The sequence below is a fragment of the Dasypus novemcinctus genome, chromosome 15 (assembly GCF_030445035.2).
Source record: "Dasypus novemcinctus isolate mDasNov1 chromosome 15, mDasNov1.1.hap2, whole genome shotgun sequence".
NCBI classification, from domain to species: domain Eukaryota; kingdom Metazoa; phylum Chordata; class Mammalia; order Cingulata; family Dasypodidae; genus Dasypus; species Dasypus novemcinctus.
This window is the reverse complement of record NC_080687.1, coordinates 102,660,848-102,680,523: the sequence shown is the minus strand read 5'-3', so window position 1 is coordinate 102,680,523 and position 19,676 is coordinate 102,660,848. Positions and strand designations below refer to the sequence as shown.

The 19,676-nt window shown below is 34.0% G+C and overlaps 1 long non-coding RNA gene and 1 other non-coding gene across 8 annotated transcripts in view; one reads left to right on the top strand and one right to left on the bottom strand.

Annotated features, from left to right (window-relative positions):
* LOC101412592 (uncharacterized) overlaps positions 1 to 4,463 on the top strand; it is a 45,917-nt gene extending 41,454 nt beyond the window's left edge. The window contains exon 3 of the transcript XR_011645878.1: positions 3,089 to 4,463. This is a non-coding gene — a transcript (uncharacterized protein). The remainder of the gene's footprint in view (positions 1 to 3,088) is intronic.
* Positions 1 to 19,676, bottom strand: part of LOC101413737 (uncharacterized) — a 99,806-nt gene that overhangs the window by 40,074 nt on the left and 40,056 nt on the right. For all 7 annotated transcript variants that reach the window (XR_011645874.1, XR_009180745.2, XR_011645875.1 and 4 more), the window contains exon 2: positions 14,098 to 14,188. This is a non-coding gene — a long non-coding RNA (uncharacterized lncRNA). The remainder of the gene's footprint in view (positions 1 to 14,097; positions 14,189 to 19,676) is intronic.

Here is a 19,676-nt window from a genome sequence, read left to right as displayed (position 1 = left end):
TGAATCAAATCTCGATGCGTATTTCTGCCTTCTCCCATTTCTCAGCAAGCTCTTGTTTTTTCCCATTTCTCAATAAATTCTTTTTACTGGCCTAACTAAAACAAACAAAAAATCCATAATTAGAAATGACATACAAGAGGTCAGTTTCAATAATCTTAGGCTAGCAAGATGTAAATCTTCTCTTAAAGAAAAGGATAAATCACATGAACTATTTTAATACTAAATATAGTAAAAATATACCAACAGCCCCAAACAAAACCATTCTCCCTTAGATAATTTTCACTTAAGAAAATCCAAAAATTATTTTTACCCCTAACATTTACCTCCATGTTAGACTAATTATTCTAGAATTGAGTGTCACTTGATATAAGTAGTTCTAGAACTGTGAAGCCTTGGAAAGATGAATTAACTTGGCACTAAGATGAGAAATAAAAAAGGAATCTGTGGTTCTTGAACTTCCTATTTTCTACCTGTCTCCACTACATTCTCAGGCAGAGAAGGTATATACAACTAAGCATTTTCTATTTACTCTGATGTAGGAATGAAATTACTTTTCTTTAAAAGGTACCAGAACATTGCTACCACTCTAGCTCCAGCCTTGACAACCTCTCTAGGCCCCAGTTTTCTCATGGCTGAAATAACTATGCTATATCTAAAATTATCATTCTATTTCAGAATGAAGTGATGTGCATCACACCCAAACACTGAAATCTTCCTTCCCATTTTAATATCTAATTGTGTATACAAAGCACAAATTCATACACTTATTCCCATTAACTTTTTGTGAATATTTTCTTTTCACCATTATTTTTTAAAAAAAGAACGAGGTAACCCCCTATCTCAGCAAACTATGTCACATATTACTCTACTCTATTACTTTCTTAAGTTTCTCCAGAATTTCCTTAACATTGAAATCAAGGTTAAGTTTGTTTGCAATGACTTATTTGTATTTATCAACTACATTAAAGAATTGTGCTTTAGGCTCCCCACTACCTGCTTTCCAGATATAGCCTCTCTTCAGACTTGCAGTATGTATCTCCTCTTTAATCCTCACTTTTATTAAAACAGAAGCTATCACAAGAGAACTGTTGCCCAATTCCTACATCTTCCTACCTACCTGAGTGCCCATAAAACTCTTCCTTCTATTAGAAACATGACTGTTCTTAAGACCAATCCCTCGCCTTATAATGGTAGACTTTATTCTCTCTTGCTTACTTAGGGGCATTTTCTAGCAATTCTCCCTAATCAGCCCCTACATTTTTAATTTCCCCCTCTCTATTAGATCATAGTTAATTCTCTCATCTTAATTTTTAATTCTTGATGACTTTTTTCCACTCCTAGGTATAAACAAATTACAAATATACCATAATGTCAGTCAGTAAATATAAAAGGTTTGATAAGAACATACATCAATTTGCTATTTACCTAACATTTTCCCTTCTTTTATTCCCCTTTGCCTCCTAATTACGGAAAGGGAGGCAAAAAAGAAACAAATACCTTGTTGAAGAAGTCAATCAACTTGAACATGAATCTTAAATTCGTTTAGCTTAGGCGTTTAATAAATTTAAAAACATGCAGTAAAAAAGAAATTTTATAAAAGTGTTTCCCTCTTACACCCTTGTAAATGATTTACAACTCTAATAATTTCCACTGACATTTTAGTTTAGGCATATAAGAACACTTTCTCTCTTAAGAGTCACCCTAATATCAGTTTATCTTGTTTACATAGGCTATAATTGCATTTAACAAAAGCATTATTAAACATTCTAGGCATGTCTATCAACCTATAAAATCACCCTGAATGCAAGAGAATTAGTTAATTTTTACATTTCTAACTTTATCAATATAATAAGAAGGAGAATTAATTTATGGAGGTAGCAATGATATTGAAGAGTGAAGTTGAAACCAGAAGACTGAAATGAGAATCCTGACTCTGTCCTTTATGAATCTTGGGCATGGTTTTTTCAGTACACTGAACCTCTGGTTTCTCTTCTGTAAAATGGGGTTATTAATGTACACTTCATAGTCCTGTTTTCTTAAAATTATGTAAGCATGTAGAAGTGAATAAGTAATAAGTCAGTCTAGTTGGTCAATATAAATGCCTGCTGAGTCTAAATATATAGGATTTGAAACATTTTCTGACACTTAGAGAGTTTTCAGTGGACTGTGGCTCAACATGAACCAACAACGTTGACAACAAAAAATAAAGTGAAATCAGGCTGAATAAATAATAGAAGTACCTTATTCATAAGAGATGCATTGCATTTTGTACCTCAGATCATATGGAGTACAATGGCTTCAGTTCTATATGCAATATTTTAAAAGGAATATTGACAAAATATAGCAGATCCAAAAGTAGAGTATCTACGATACTAATGGTCTAGTAGTATATTATACTATGGGAACCAACAGAAGGACCTGGATATGTTTAGCCTAGAGAAAAGTTATAGAAACTATTCCTAGAAGATATATCTAAGGCCAAAACTTTCTTATGAGAATATCACTTTTCTATCAATTATCACTGACATAAATGCAACTTATATTTATACACCATGATTTTTATTCTAATATTCTGAGGCTTAAACCAAAATGAATAAAGATCAATTAAAAAATATAATTGACTTTTAGAAAATTCATTGTTCTTTACTGTCCTATTAAGAATTTGGAGGACAAACTGCCAATTTTATTTATGACCTATGGGTACCAAATACTAGGGCATAAAGAAACAACCTGAATAGCTAAACTAAGGATATGAAAATTGCAAAAAAAATATGTACAATAAAATAAAATTTGGATACTCTCTGATATTGTTGTTTCCATAACCAGTGATTGAGTACCTGAAAGTGACGGCCCTCTTTGTGGTATGCACTATGAAACACATCAAAACTTCATTTTCATAAGCTAGAAATGATTTTTACTAAGAAAAAAGCATGTAACTACTTTAAATATTTTAAATAAGTTCACTTTAATATAAAAATAAGCATAAATTTGTTTACTGGATTTAATAGGAAGAGTGAAACTGATAGTGTAGGCAAAAAGTGTGACTGCTGACAACTAAAATTTTAATTTTGCATTTATTCTTGTGCAGCTGGCCCATGCGCAGTGCTTATGTGAGCAAGGAGTGCCCTACCACACAGAGGTGTCCCCAGCCCCACGCGCGAGGAGTGCTCCCCGTAAGGAGAGTCGCCCAGGGCGAAAGAAAGTGCAGCCTGCCCAGGAATGGTGCCACACACACGGAAAGCTGACGCAGCAAGATGACGCAACAAAAAGAAACATAAAGAAACATAGATTCCTGGTGCCGCTGATAAGGATAGAAGCGGTCACAGAAGAATATGCAGCGAATGAATACAGAGAGCAGATAAGGGGGGGATAAAAAAATAAATCTTTAAAAAAAAAAAAAATAAGCATATATATGTTTATGTAAGACTTTGAGGACAGGGAATACCTGGCATTTGATTAAACATTGTTTAATTCCCAAAAATAGCACTTATTTGAACAATGAATAAAAAACAGCTGTAGCTATTATAAGCTTTCCCTATATTTATAAATTATAGAAAAAAGATAGCTTTATAAAGCCTAGATTTTATATATTTACTGAATTAATAGTAATTTAACATATCAGTGTTTGTAAAGTATTCTCTACCACCAAATTCTGGTAGTAGATGGCAACCTTTTGAATTTTTTGCTGTGAATTATCACCCTTTACTACTAATGCAATGCCAAAAGAGCAATTTCTCCCCCTCTTTTGGCACACATCCATGAATTTCTTCCAGAAAAATACCCATTTAACAAATTATTCCAGATAATTAAGATTTCCTCAGGAGTGACATAGGTAGACAGCATTTTATACCAGAGTAAATTTCCATCACAAAAATAGATAAAAATAGAATTTTCAGCTATGTCTAATGCATCATACAAAAGCATTATATCTTTAATGAAATAAAACTGATTTCATACCATTTGCCCTGTTAATATCCATTTTGATTTTTTTAACAGTACTTTTGGTCAGTTCCACGTTTATATTATTTACAATTCAAGGACTAACAATATTTTTCTAGAATGGTATGATTATATGCCATTGCCATTCTATTGCTAACTAGACATTTCTAAAATTTTTCTTGATATCTAGTTCAATGTGAGAAACAGCTTTTGTTACTTTTTAGTAGTCTATCTCTAAAAGCAGGCAAATTTAATAAGTCTCCTGAAATATATAATTTGTGTTTATAGGACTACATTAAATGGTGAATTTTCTGCTTCATCTCCTGTTTCCCTATAAGATCAATGTCATAAGTTTTTTGTTGTAGATTATTAAAAACATAGATACAATGCTGACAATTCACCTAAAGAAGTTATTTCATTTAGCACAGGAAATATTTAAAATTCACATAACACAGAAATAACATAATTTAAGTGCATGTGCTAAAAATGCAATGTGGAAATCAAAACAGTTCAATAAAGAAAAAGTGGGAAAAAAGAGAAATGACTACTTCTGGTTTTTTTTCTGTTAGGCAACAAATGTTTAAGATTTTAAAATTGAGAACAAACTTGAAAATATTCCATCTCTGTATTCAATTTATAAAAATCAACCAAAAACAATGAACCCAGAGGTGGATGAGAATTGTGGTTAATAGTACAAATTCGAGAATGTCCTTCTATGAACTAGAACCAATGTACATCACTATTGCAGGGTGGTGGGAATGTGGAAAAGCATGGTAAAATACAATTAAAGGAACCTATGGACTATAGTTAACAGCAATACTCTAATAGTCTTATATCAGTGCCAAAGATGAACTGTGCTAACAGGGGGTTAGGGAAAAATATGCCAAATGTACACTACATACCATAGCCAGTGGTAATAATCAGTCTCCCCTTTAAGCAGTTTCTTAATAGAAAAAGAACCACCACCAAACATGCTGCCATTATCTAATTTTGCAATCAATAAATGGTACAGCAATATTCCAAAAATGGATAGCTTTTTAAAAAATTCCTGTTATAAAGGAATGGAGGAGAGGGAGGCACATATAATCACAAAGGACTACTGCTTATTTCCACTATGTAACTATTTTTCTGGGTACTGTTTAACAGGAAAAATCACCATTTTGGTACCTAAGATTAAAGGGAACCTCAGGCAAACTACCTAGAATAGTCAACAGAAAGCACTGCAACCATGAAATATGGCAAATGCTTTGTTTAAAAGATGTTGAAACATATCCAAAAAGGCTGTTTGCTTAGAAATTTATAAAGGAGATGAAATGATGTTAAGAATGTGATGGTATTCCTGCTTGTAAATTTGTTAGGTGTTAAATGATACCTAATTCTTTTTGAAAAGTGGACTGCCGTTTGTCTACAGTAGGAGTGTAGTACCAATCTAAGAGATCTCTTTTCGTAAGAGTAAGATGAAGAAAAGGCTTAGCTGGCTTCCAAGAGACCAATTAAGAAACCCAAACCTGCCTGGATTATATAGTATTCTTTGGGGATTTGCAAATGTTTCCATTCTTATTTTCCAGAGACAAAAATATAAAGGGAAAAATTTAGAAAGTGTCCTGTGTCATTTGGCTACTACTTTTCAAACAGGCTCATTTTAAAAAGTTCTTAATATTTAACTGATTTCCCTTCTAAAAACTCTAAATACTGAATACAATGGCTGATCTTCCATGATCATAAGGTCGACCTCCACCCCCAATTATCTTAGTCATCAATGCAATGGCATGAGATAATGTAAGAGAGAAGCATCAGAAGCACTCGTTTTCACTTAAATATGCCTCAACATTATGAAGAGAAATAGCTGCACTTGAGTTTCTTTTATTGAGAGATGCAGAATTAGCTCAAGGAATAGACAGAAATGAGTCTTTCGGGTAACTGATTTTAAGGTCTCAAATACTTGCAGGGAAATAATTATCTTGTGCTTTTAACATGACCTTGCTTTGTGAGTTTTTCTAGGTGTGTATTACTATTCAGCTAACCTATGAGGTATATCACTTAGAATTACAAGTATTTCAAAAGTTAAAGCTGGGAAGCAGATTTGTCTCAAATGATAGCTCGTCCGCCTACCACACAGAAGAGGTCCAGGGTTCAAACCCAGGGCCTCCTGGCCCGTGTGGTGAGCTGGCCCATGCGCAGTGCTGATGTGCGCAAGGAGTGTCCTGCCACGCAGGGGATCCCCACATGCAAGGAGTGCACCCCTCAAGGAAAGCTGCCCCGCGGCAAAAAAAGCACAGCCTATCCAGGAGTTGCACCGCACACACGGAGGGCTGATGAGGCAAGATCCCGCAACAAAAACAGACAGATTTCCAGTGCCGTTACAAGAATACAAGCAGACACAGAAGAACACACAGCGAATGGACAGAGAGCAGACAACAACAGGGAGGGGAGAGGAAAGAAAAAAAAAAAAGTTAAAGCCTTCCTGTTTTTCACCTCCTAAACGTTAACAGCTGAATATTAAGCTCTTTACCAAGAATTTGAACTGCATTCTAATGGAATGTTTAAAAAAAAATTAATTAGTAAATATAAACTATTTCTCGAAGAGGATATTCTCAATTTGTAAAACTGTGAGATAATCAAACCTGAAAATGATAATTATAGTAAAAAAATAGCATTACTTATCTGTAGATTCCTTTGAAGGAAAAGGGCAAAACTGTGATTTGTAGACTTAGAGATGATAGGGTCTGACTGTAAAATACCTCCCAAAAAGAAAACTTACCCAAGGCAATGGCATTATTCTTGCTCTAAAGCAGATTAATTACTAAACTCCAATGTGTAAGGGGTTAGGAGAAGTTAAAAAGTTGTAATTCTATGATAGGTAGAAAACACCTACAGAAATAAAGCAAAACAGAACACCAAACAGTAACTTTTTACAGCAATGTTAAGGAAATTGAGAATCGATACCTACAAGGTAAGAATTGCTAGGTTAAACAGTGGGCTGTCTTTTAGTCTTTGTAAGACAGAACATTTTGAATTGGAATTGATAAATCATTGTTTTCTGAACTTTATGCAGTATAGAATAATCTCAGATTATAAACACCCAGCAGGAGTAGTTATATATTTCAGCCCAAAGCATTATCATTACTTTTTAAAATTTACTTTTCCATTCCTGTTACCTTAAGTTTAAAAGTCAATAATATAGGTGGTAACTAAAACTCATACTTCAATGTCTAACTTGCAGCAGAGCTTGTGTAAGATATCATACAATTACAGCTACGTAAGATAAATTCAAGATCATATCCCAAGATTGACCTCTCTCTCTCTCCGCACATAATAACTATTGCAAAACTTACAATCCATTAAGAATTCTATTGTAATACAGTATAAACACAAAGCATATGCCGGAGTTTAAAACGTGTAAAGGAATCTCTGAAAATATTATTATGCATTGGCCAAAACAAAGTGTAGTTGTGAAATTGCCTGAATCAAAGAGTAGCAATAAGTAAAGGGAAATTGTTTTGATAGTTGTCCTCTATTTAAAACATTAAGAAGGATTAAAATCCAGTACACAAAGACAGGAAACATACTATGCTCATCTTTTACATATATATAGATATAGATATATCTATAAATATATCTCTACCTACCTACCTACCTACCTAGCTATCTCCAAGTAAGTTAAGTTGGTTAGAACAGGTTTGATTTCTGTGGGTCTTGATTATAAACTGTAGTTCTTATACCAGCTAACGGTTAATAACTTACTACAAAATACAGAACAGAAAGAACAAACCCATCCATGCTCTTAATGGAGCACTCCCAGTGTACATCTTATTGTAGACTACCTTCATCAAAAACAGGCTAGTACATTTTTTTTCAATTACTTGAAAAAATAAGTATTTCCAATCCACAGAAAACCAAAATAAATTCCCACATCCCTGTTCCCTGACCAGTACAACCTATCTCTACTGAATTCTAATATTCTGCCATGCTTGCTTTGCCATTTTTTCTCCCAAAGAAAATAAGATTCCACATACAAATGAAGTCCTGATCCTGGTTCCCCCTGCTCCTGAGATAAAATCCACAATCCTGAATTGGGCATTTATTTCTTAATTATGTTTTTATACTATTACTACACATGCGAGTATTCATAAACAGTATATATCATTGTTTCCAAACTTTATGTATCATATTGTATGTAACGTTCTACAGCTTGTTTTTTTTGAAGTAGATTCATCCATGATGATATATACAGCTCTCATTTTAATAGCTGTTATAACTGTTATGCAACAGTTCATCATATGACTGTCACAATTTGCTATTCTGTTGCTTAATATCTATGTTTCTTTCATTTCTTTCCCCTATTAAAAATTAAAAAAGACTTTCTTATATGTCTGAATTTATCTCTCTAGTGCATTGGGGAATGGGATTGTTGGGTTCAAGCCTATGCATATCTTCAACTTTACTAATCTTCAACTTTATTATCAAATGCTCCCACAAGCAGCATATGAAAAGTCCCCATTTCTATATTTCCTCCAACATCCAGAAGCACATTTAATAAAAGTAGCTACTTTTATTTAGATGAAAAATTTAAAAACTCACAAGTGATGAATACCCTGTTTTCAAGAAATATAGGTATAAAATTGGCACTAAATGGTCTAAATAAATTGAACAGACTTAGCCCAAGACACTTGCAGAAAAACAAAGCTCTGATAATATTTTCTTCACATGACAGAGGAAATACTGGCACTTAGTCTAGAACTACTATGTAGAAATGATAATATTCCTAATTACATATTGAGCATTGATCCACAATGACCAAAGAGAAGGGAGAATAATAAAAAAAGGCAGAAAAGGTAAATGATTTACGAAGAATGTGCATAAAGAATCCACTCCCATTTCATTTTGGGCAGTACTTCTCACACGTGGTACTTCTAAAAAAAAAAAATCTCATTTAGAACTAGTAACAAATGCAAATTCCTAAGTCTATTCCAAAGATTCTTTTATTCAGCAGGTCTGAAAAGAAATGCTTTTAAAATAAGCATTCTAGGTTATTCTTGTACAGGTTGTCCAGAGACACTTTATATAAGTAATCAATGGTGAATAAGATGTTTTTAACTTAAAAGATTATGTAATTCACTTTTTGGTTAAGGGAAGGTAATAGTAATGAATTAATCTGGTATCTATACAAAATTACATCAATGTATTTTAAAAAAACATATGAGTCAAAAACAAAACAAACCAAAACCCATCTCAATTTATGGTTCAAAATGTTTAACTTCACAATGCTAGAATAGGTTGCAGGCTTTATTATATCACAGAACTAAGCACACATTATCACAAACCTTTTTTGGGTACTATTACTAGGGGACTAATACTTTGAGTTTACTGTGATTGGTAAAGGAAAACCATTAAGAGTGGGAATGATTTTAATGAAGATCACAAGGGAGAAACCATACTTTAAAAAAAACCTTACCTTTTTATAAGAATGCTACTGCAAATGTCAGGCTTTAAATTGGGATTTTAGGCTTATACACTAAAATCTATATATTTTCCACCAAGAATTCTACAAATGAAATCAGAACTAACAGAAATATAATATTCAATTTCCTGTAACAATAATCCATTGGAATTTAGAAATAAAAAGGAGAAAATGTATGGATATTTTGATTGTACAAACCTGTGCAAATTCAAATGATAGAAATCAAGGACATTCTATTTTTTTGAAATTACCAAGTCCTATTTTCAAAAGACTTAGAATAATAGGAACTTTCCAGATAAAAAGTTCAGATATAAGACACATTACTTTAATAGTAAGAAAAAGTAAAGACAAGTTTCCACCTGCAATGTGCTTTGTGTCTAGTTATATACAACACTACATAGAACATGGTGCTATTTTTTTTTCCTGGTATAATGAAGCCAACAAGAACGTGGCCTTGTTTAGGCTTGTGCTATAAAATGATAATGTGGGTCAGAATATGGCCCCAAAGTGAAAGAAACACTCCTGTGTGGACACAGTCAACTTTTATTTTCCTTTCTCAATATTTTACCTAACTTGTGGTAGCAACAAACTGATTAATTTTTTCTAAGTCTTACCAGTTTAAAACAGAAAAACACAAAATACACCACACATACTACAGAAGACAGTTTTCTATTCTAACAGATGAAATTAAGTGAATAAAAATCAAGTGAACTAAAACCACAGTCCTAATAGTATAAATGCACAGAGTCTAAGACATACAAGCACCCACTGTCTTCTTTATGCTGCTTTAAGATGAAAATACATTTTTGTCAAAGAATGTGTTCTTTATACTGTATATGGGTAATGACAGTTGGGCCCTTCCCACCCGGTTTTTAAAAGCTGGTGGGTGCAGGCTCCTCTGGCCACTATTATTGCATATTGATGCTATTCTGTGCAACAGCTGACAAGCAGCAACCATCACCCAGCTGAAAGGGACAAGAACAAGGGCTGTGGTGATATTTGTTTATTCATTGCTGCTGCTGCTGATGCGGCAAGCTCAAAAAAAGCATATGCAACTAACACACAGAGGGAAAAATGGTTCAGGTCAGCCTACCTAACAGGTCTGCTCACATTACTACATGATATAATTATTTAAGAAGGACTTTTTAGGGGGTGGGGGAAGGTGAAGGGGCGATATTGGAGTTTGATTAGAAAGGGAACCTAAAATGTACTGAAGGAAAAAAGTTAATGACATGTAATGATCTTTAGCTTCCCTCTTTTAAAATTAACTGCTCAAGTAGCAAAATTCTCAGTAGAGTTTTAACCAGTTTCAGGGTTAATTCATTAAGAGAGTGTTTGCTCTAGCTATTTTCCTGTTATAAAGTGTCCAAACTCCAATCAAGAAATAACATTTTATTTTGCTAACAAAAAGTCCCAGGCTCCCAGGTACTACATATCTGATGACCACCATTTGTTTGATTTCAGACACTAACAGCAAAGAAATAAGAGCTGAGCCCATAACGGTTTTACAAAAATCCCAACTATTAAAAAAAAAAAAATTCCACATGCAATTTGCTTAATTTAAATATGCAATACAAGGCTAAAAACTTAGCAAGCACCTAATAGCCACTATGAGTAACAAAAATATTTATTAGATTTTATTTAGAAAGTATAAACAAAGTCAAAAAAATCTGAACATCAATAAATTATGAGAAAAAAAGGGTAGATATACTAGAATTGGCTGGTAGTTAAAATAATACCTTGTCAAGAAGGCTAGATTTCAGATTTATTAAAAGTGTGAAATAGTGCTGTTTTTAATTCAGATGATTTTGTTAAAAAAAAAAAAACTAAACTAAATTTTTATTTTCCTTAAAATTATTTTTTCTGCTTTAACAGCTCAGTGAGGAATAATGACAAAGAATTATGAAGATCAGAGGATAACAAGATAACTTTGAGCATATTTATTTAGTATAAAAGTTAAACAATAAAGAAAATTAACAGCAAGTGCCAAAGAAGGATTTTTAAAAATTGAGTTTTAGAAACAGTAATGGATTAATAAACTATTAACCAGTGGATTAATCAGTATCAGCAACATTTGAAACATGTTGCATGTCTGTCCTCCAAGTGCTCTCTAGTATGAAAAACAGGAAAGTAAAATTAAAACCAAATAACACATATGTTAATGGAATATCAAAAATATGGTTTCTGGTACTAAAAACAGATATTCTACTTCTAACTGGCATTTAATAAAAACCAAAATTTCTATCGTATAGTTAAATATTGTGTTTTGAAAATGCTTATCAGATAGTAATTCTGATGTATTAGGTCTTATTTGAAGAAAAGTAATAGAAATAGATAAAAGATGTATTTGTTGGTTCAAGAAAAACAAAATATACACATGTACAAAATTGCTTCAAATAGGATATTTTAAAAATTTTATTTAAAAGTTTGTATCTACTATTCAGTGAATCCCCAGCAACACTACCAAACCTCTGTTAAAGAAAATAGCTGAAAAACCTTATAAACTAACACTATCCATCACTGACAGCCTTGTCTTTCTTTGTAAATATGTTAAATATTTCATTCTAATTTATCCAAATATTCTTTATAATAAATCTTTTTCTTCCTAAGGATAACTACTTCAATAAAACAAGAATACAGACAATATAACTGTATTTTAGGGACAACTAAGAATTTTCCCTGAAAATGAATGTTAATTAACTCTGAAAAGGCATTTAAGAAAAAATATAAAAACTGCACAAATAAGATATGAATCCACCACTGAAAAAAAGATGAAAAGTAACATAATAAATCCCCAGAGCAAAAATCCTTACAAAACGTTCTTTAAGGAGGGATTAGAGGATAGCCAATCACATACAGTGGGAAAAGCTCTTATTTAAACTCTCTCCTAAAATAACATATAATACCTAATTAGGTTCAAGTTTCTAGCCCAGGAATAGTTGAACAAATACAAGAAAACTGTTAATATCTATGCCAATTCTTACAGGTATTATTCACTAAGTTAAATTTCTGGAAGTTATTTTGTAAGCCACTATAAAGCCATAGAGAAGGCAATTATATGATGCTAAACACTTGTGAATCAAACAATAAATTTTGAAACCTGCAAAGATCACAAATCATAAACTCTCCACATTAGGAACAACTCTATGGATTTATCTATAAATAAAAATGCTGTCTATCTTCCCCCATTTAACTCATTAAGGTTGTGTCTAAAGATACCTGGATTGAAAGTAATTAAATTGAACCTGAATTTCTATTTTTAAACATTCAGATCATAATTTTTACTTTTCATCTTAATATTCACTAATTTGGAAAATGCAGGTTAAGTCAGAGGGGAAAAGTTGTATTTATTTTTCATGCTATTCAATTATGCTTATTCTTTATAACATTTTCAAATCAAAATTATGACTACACTATTGGCTTGTTTTGATTTCAAACCACCACCTTACAGCATAACACCAATATAAAAGAACCTGAATTTCCTTCTTAAATTCCAAACTCTGATTTCTATAAAATTTTATTTAACTCAAACTGTTCAGATTCACATTCTTAGATTCATTAAATATATGTACTGAATTATACAGAAATATTTTTAAAAATTTAGTATTCTGGTATGAATCTCAACATTCATTTTTAAATATGCACCTGAGAATTTGAATCAGTTTTTAGAAATTTTACACCGGCTAAAGTTAAAAGCATATGGAATTCTATGACCATGGTGATAATAAGACTTCACTAAAGACTAAATTAAATTACATTTTCTCATGAAAACAAACCCGTGGGATTTCCTCTATCTAAAGTATAGAAACCAAATATTTTTAAGTGAAAAAAATTGAATTAAAAATTATAGTATGTAACATTTTAGTAAATCTCACTTTAGAAAATGGCCTTTTAAAAAAAACACAATATTGTGGGTTAATACTTGGCTATGCAAAATTTAGATTAGTAACACTGTCCAATAAATTCATTTGTATTATATCAGCTCAACATTTAGAAAACAAACAGAAATGTTATTAATGGAATAATAGCTGAAATTTTCAACTAAAACAATTTAAAAAATCAACGAAAAACAATAAAAAAAGTCACTGGAAGTTCAGGTATCCTACAATTTTATTTCTAAAGAGCTTATAAATTCTGATATGAATTTAAATATTTTATTCAGAGTACCTATGAGTAAGACACTAGTTTCTGCTTAAAAGAAAGTGGGTTTTTCAGTTTCAACCAAATTGCCATTGTTTAGGCTAGTACTTGAATACTTAAAATTCTCTTAAAATATTCTCATTAACCTTATCTAATTTTTAGGCCCAACCTACCACTCTGCCAAATAGCCAAGCACCAAATTCCATTTGATTTAAATACTACATTTTTAGGCTGAAAAGTCCAGTATTAATAATTTTACCTAGAACCCAGTAAGAAAAGAAAAAAGAAAAATCACTCTATATACTTATTTTTGGAATTTTCACTTGGATACAGACCTAATACAAGACGATAAGGACATCCACTGAATAAAAAAAAGTGCAGACGATTAATAAGCAAGACTATTGACAACTTAGTTATTGGCCACTTAACAGGATGGTTTCTGTCTATTAATAAAACTTTACAAATTGATTTTATGTCACTGAAAGTTTTATCAATAGTCCAGCCCAAATATATTGCAAATATATAGAATTTTATGCTTTTAAAATTCATTAGTATACCTTAATCTCCTATCATGTTCCAGCGCATTGAGTATGTATTCAAAGAAGTTAGGTTGTTCTCCAGAATTGGCTCTCTCCTAAAGGTCAAAACCTGCAATAAAAATGTCATGTATTATAGCATGAAGACACTCAACAGATTTCTGCCTCCTGCAGTTTCACAGCAGATCCCTGAACACAGAGGTAAGGTCTTCAAAATGAACCCATTTTTGCTTATGTTCAAAGACGCCCCAAACTTGAAAATAATGTTTTAAAATAGATATAACTTGATTAGAAACACCTGTGATATGTTGATTTATCATCAGAAGCTTCTTGAAACAAATCAGATTAGTATGTTTCAACTTTCACTTCTCTTTAGGGCATTCATTTTCAAAGTATGTGTGTGAGTGTAGGTGCTAGAGGACTGGTGGAAGGGCACTCCTCAGGGAAAGATCAGAAACATTTTGCATGTGCTTCTGAAACTCTTGTACCCACAGTTTAAAAGATTACTCAAGGGAGAGGGATAAAATTTTAATTACCTTTCTCCCCAAATTATCAATTTAAAGATGACAGAAATTACCATTATTTTCAACTTCTTTCTTTTGTCCTGCCTAAGTGAAAAATATTGCCATCTCCCAATATTTTAACTGGTTACAGTTTTAACAGATCGAAATTTAGTATTTTTAAAATAAGTTAAAAATATATTTATAAGTAGTAAATGGATGATCTGAGCCAAATGGCTTTTTAATGTTTCCAAGTCCAGGTGGTGTGACCAAATGTATGTAAGTGGCTTTTATACGCTTCATCTTTCTAAATCTTAATAACTTAGTAGCAATCAACTATACAAAAATATTAAATCACCAAAGGTTTATAATATACTTCAAGCAAACCATAATGTTCTGAACGAGTTTTCCACTTTTGAGAACAGCTTCGAAGGAATGAAAACCTAAAAAACCTTTATTACTTTGACACCTAATATTTGATTGCTTAATGACAAAAACCATAGACTCATACATAACACTCAAGTACCAATCCAATTTCACAATATTTTTTAAAAATTAAAAACGATTTCTATATAGTGTTCCTCAAAAGACAAAGTTTTCCGTATTTGAGTACTCTGAAAATTAAGGTATCTGAAGTTTAAAAATCACAGAAGGAAAAACAGCATCAACTAAAAGACACTCCACACTAAATATTGTTTTTAAATAGTAGGAAAATAAAAAACTACATAAGGGACTAAAAGAGGTTTGAATATAAGTAAGACAAATCTTAAAACCAAGTGTATACGATAAAACTGATGTTAAAAAGCCCAAAACAACACTTGAAATATTACATCTCAACTCTATTACAAAATACAGCTTATTATTCATACCTAGACACCACAAGTCTTTCCAGTGCAAACACTCCTTATTGAAATAAGTCAGGGTTTAACTTCTCATACTTTGATAAGGTAAATTAATAAATTTTAAAAATATAAATATACTTAGTATCAATTCCAATTATTTGAAAGCTGTCTTTCTAAATGAAGATCCTTTTGGGGGCATCTCTAAGACAGGCAAGAAAAAAAAAAGGCAAAAAAAAAAAAAAATCATTTCCCTATCAGAAAGCAAAACAGATATAAAGGATCTACAGTCATTTGTACATGTAATAATCACCAAATATGTAAACTTTTATTAGTTATATACTCTAAAACTGATATGCTACTATTATAATATTAAAAAGTTTTAATACTGTCACCTCTAAACTAAATGCAAATATAGCTTAACCTCATTTTTAACACTTACTTGATATAAAGTGGTAGTTTATTAGTGATTTCCTTTGGTCTGAAGAGATTTGAGGCAACAAAATTTCAGCAAGTCAAAGTTTGAGTTTCAAAGTTTCCTGACTTAAAAAAAAACAAAAAACTACACGTATGCTAATATGCTAAAATGACAATGCTTTCTGTGTTTTCTAGTTATAATCAGGCCAATAAAATTTCTTCTAAAAAAAGGGTTAAAAAGAAAGCAGTGTGGGGATTTATTAAACTTCATTAAATAAAAGGGAAAAAGACAAGAGCTCATTTTAAGCTAGTATTCTCTAAAATAAGGGAGACAAAATTTTTACAGAATTTTTAGAAAATAGTGTATAAATTTATAATCTACTGGATTTGTGACATTCTGAAAAGTTACATTAAAAAAAAAACAAACATGTCTCCACAAAATGAAAAACAACAATGTAGTACACAAAGTATGATGAAACAAGGGATCCAGAATATGAAAGATATTTGGAAATTTTCATCTTTAAACCCTACTTCTTGATAAACACTAAAATTGATATTAATCTGATTAGGGAAAAATGTAGCGTTACATACAAACACCTGAGGCTAAATTATGTAAATGTAAAACTAAAACACCTTAATAGTATTTTAAAAGCCTATCACTGCATATTTGGATTTCCAAAAACAATACGGAGGACAAATTAAAATCAATGCTATCAGGAAGACTGATACCTAACCCCTTGTCAGCTCTCTACCCTACAGTATGCAAACATAAGCTTTAAAAAGAGTTGAGCTACTGTGGCAACATCATCCTCACAACTGTTTCTCTGTGGTAACATGACTTTTTGAAAACCTTAAAATAGAATACAAAATAAATTACAACTATCAATTTCTACAGGGAAATATGAATAAGCGCATATAAATGCTTAAAAACAGACACGTACTGGAAATCATACCAATAAGCCTACCAATATAAAACCAAATCTTCTTATCTAGCATCACATAAAAAGAAAAGTATTTTGAATGCTCTGGATTTTATTTAGGCGCTAGTGTGTTCAAGCTTGAAGTGAACTATTTTATATAAAGGAATCCTTCACTTCTTTTAGAGAGGGCTTATTACACAAAACAATTCTTCGAGTATCACCCAGAAAACAAACAAACAAAAAAACCTATAAATCAAAGTGCTAAAAAACCTATGGTTAAATTTAACCTGCACTGTGAGATTTAAAGCCCCTCCCCCTCAAAAAGCTCCAAGTCACTTACAATAATTTGAAAGAAAATTAAAACACAAGAAACAGTAAAAGGCAACACCCACTAGTTCTATTATCTTAGGCATAATTATATTTAAAGTAGAAATGGGATCTCCTACAATTTCATTAAATCAAATTTTACAGAGAAGATAATTATGAAATTTTCATGAAATGACTCAAAATAGTTTTTTTAAAAAGATAATGAACAATGGGTTCTGCGATTATAATTCTAATTACGAAAGCAATACAAAATAGTATGATTTATAAACTCAGCTATCCCACTAATAAACTAAACTTACAGCCCTAGAGAGATTTATAAAGGTCGTAGGATTTTTGAGTATACTCTAATAATACAGCTTACCTAATGTGAAAATAAAAAGTTTCAAAATTTCAAGGACAATCATAAAAGGATATGTTTCTATTAAACCAAATTCTTTTTCAAAGCTTCTGCAGCCATCTTGTTTATCAGTGAGTTTACGGCTTTTTTTTTAAACCACACCCGTCTTTTATCAAGATACAATTAAATGGAATGACAAGTTCAGTACTAAATAAAAATATACTGACGGCAGTCTCAACCACCATTAAACAAAAATCAATTGAAAACCAACCAAATGAAATAACACACTCACAATTGTGTATACACTACACACCAAAACTGTTGTGTACAATATTTCTTCATAATGAATTTATTAAGGAATGAAATTATATATACACACCTGTGCCCACTTACCTGATTGTTTAAATTAAGAAACACAAATTTCTTGTAAATTAAAGTTTAAGTCTATTGCAATGGCTGAACTACCAAAACCTATACATTTTAAATTAGATGTGAAAAGTTTTAAAAAATACATTCAATTTTTCTAGAATATGTGGAAAAGCTCACTCGTAAAACACTTAGAAAATTAAGTTTCCATTTGGTATTTTCATCAAAATAGAAGAAATCATTCTTCCTCATTTCGTATCCGACAAATATATGTAGTTTAAGATGAAAATTTTCTGTCAAAGGAAAAAACCCCAAATTTTATATTAGGTTTTTAGCCAATAAAGAACAAGAGCAAATATATAGAAGTCTTGTAATTTCAGCCAGCAGAAATAAAATTTTACGAAAGGTCTCTTCAGTTTTATTTTTAATATACATTTCAGAACCACCGGAAAGTTCTTTATGGAAGGAAAAAAAACTACCAAACAGGAATTAAATAAAATATTCCCCGTCTTTACGGCATAATTATTCCTGCGGTTCTCTGGCTAAAAGTATGATTTTTCGAAAAGTCGCGAATTATCATCTAGCGTTCAACATTCAAACCCCCCAGTCCCGCTTCCTTCCAGCCAATCAGGGGGTAACAAGTCCAGTGTTCTGGGAGCTCCGTTAGACACAATTTGAAAAACATCTCCGTGCGCTCGCCTACACTCGGGACCGATTCTGAGCGAGGGCGGGTCCCACAGTCTCGTTAGAAAGAAATCAATCAACCGTCCTATCAATTTCAGCGGAAAACTCGTGGGGCGAGCCACCCTCCAGAGCGCGGGACCGAGGTTACCAGGCAGCGTCATTCCTCCTCGCGAACAATCGAGTGGCTGCGGCGAAACCCCGCGCGGAGTAGCTGCGGCCCCGAGCCGCGCGCCCCACGCAGGAAACGTTCCGCCAGCAACGGGTTAACCGAGCGGCGCCCGCGGCGCGGAGACGGAGTCGCCGTCTAACAGCTACGGGGAGGAATTTTGACAAAGGTCGTTATCTGCCGAGCCCTTAAAGTTTTCAGCCGTCCGCGAGTCAAAATCAAGAGTTGTCGAGCTCAGAGAATCACGAGCTCAGAAAGAAAATCACGAAAGAGAAAGACAAACAGCCGCTCCCTCCTTCCCCGCCGAGAAATTTCAGGTGCAGATTGCAAAACGACCGTTAAGCGGTCGGGGTCCAGACTTTGCGGGGGGAATTAACGCACTCTCCCGGCTTCGCGTCCCCCTCCCCTGCGACAGGTCTCCGAGGCTGCAGGAGGGGAAGCCTCCGCGGAGAAGGAACCCAGCCGCGCGAGCCCCGGCGTCCAGCACCCCCAGCCCCTCCCCGCCGGCAAAGGGGCGACCCGGCGCGGGGGAGCCCGGCCCCGCCGTCGCGCCCCTGCCCTCCCCCGCCCCGGCGCCCCGCGGCGCGCAAGCCTGGCCCCGGAGCCCGAGGGCTGCCGCGACCTGCACTCCAGGCGCGTCCCGCGTCCCGGCGCCAGGAGACCACCACGCCTGCGGTGCGTCCCCGGCGAGGCACAGCGGCCGCGGGCCCCCGGTGCTCCCGCGCCTCAGCGGTCCGCCCGCCCCAAGTTTCTTGCCAGGAGGAGCCGGCCGCCGGCGGGCCGGGGGGACGGCGAGGCCGGGCGAGCCGGGCGAGGCGCGCCCGCGGCTCCTGTCAGGCGGCGCGGCGGGGCCGGGGTCGCGCTGACAGATGCGGGGGCCTCCGCCCGCCCCCGGCCCCTCCGCCCGCGCCTCCCCTCCCCCACGCGCCTCGCTCGCGCTCCCGCCACAGTCCGCCCGCCCGCACACACCCAGGTCACCCCGGCCCGATTTCCTGGCATTTTTCGCGACTCAAGTGAGGGCGGATCCGGTGTCCACTCCCTACA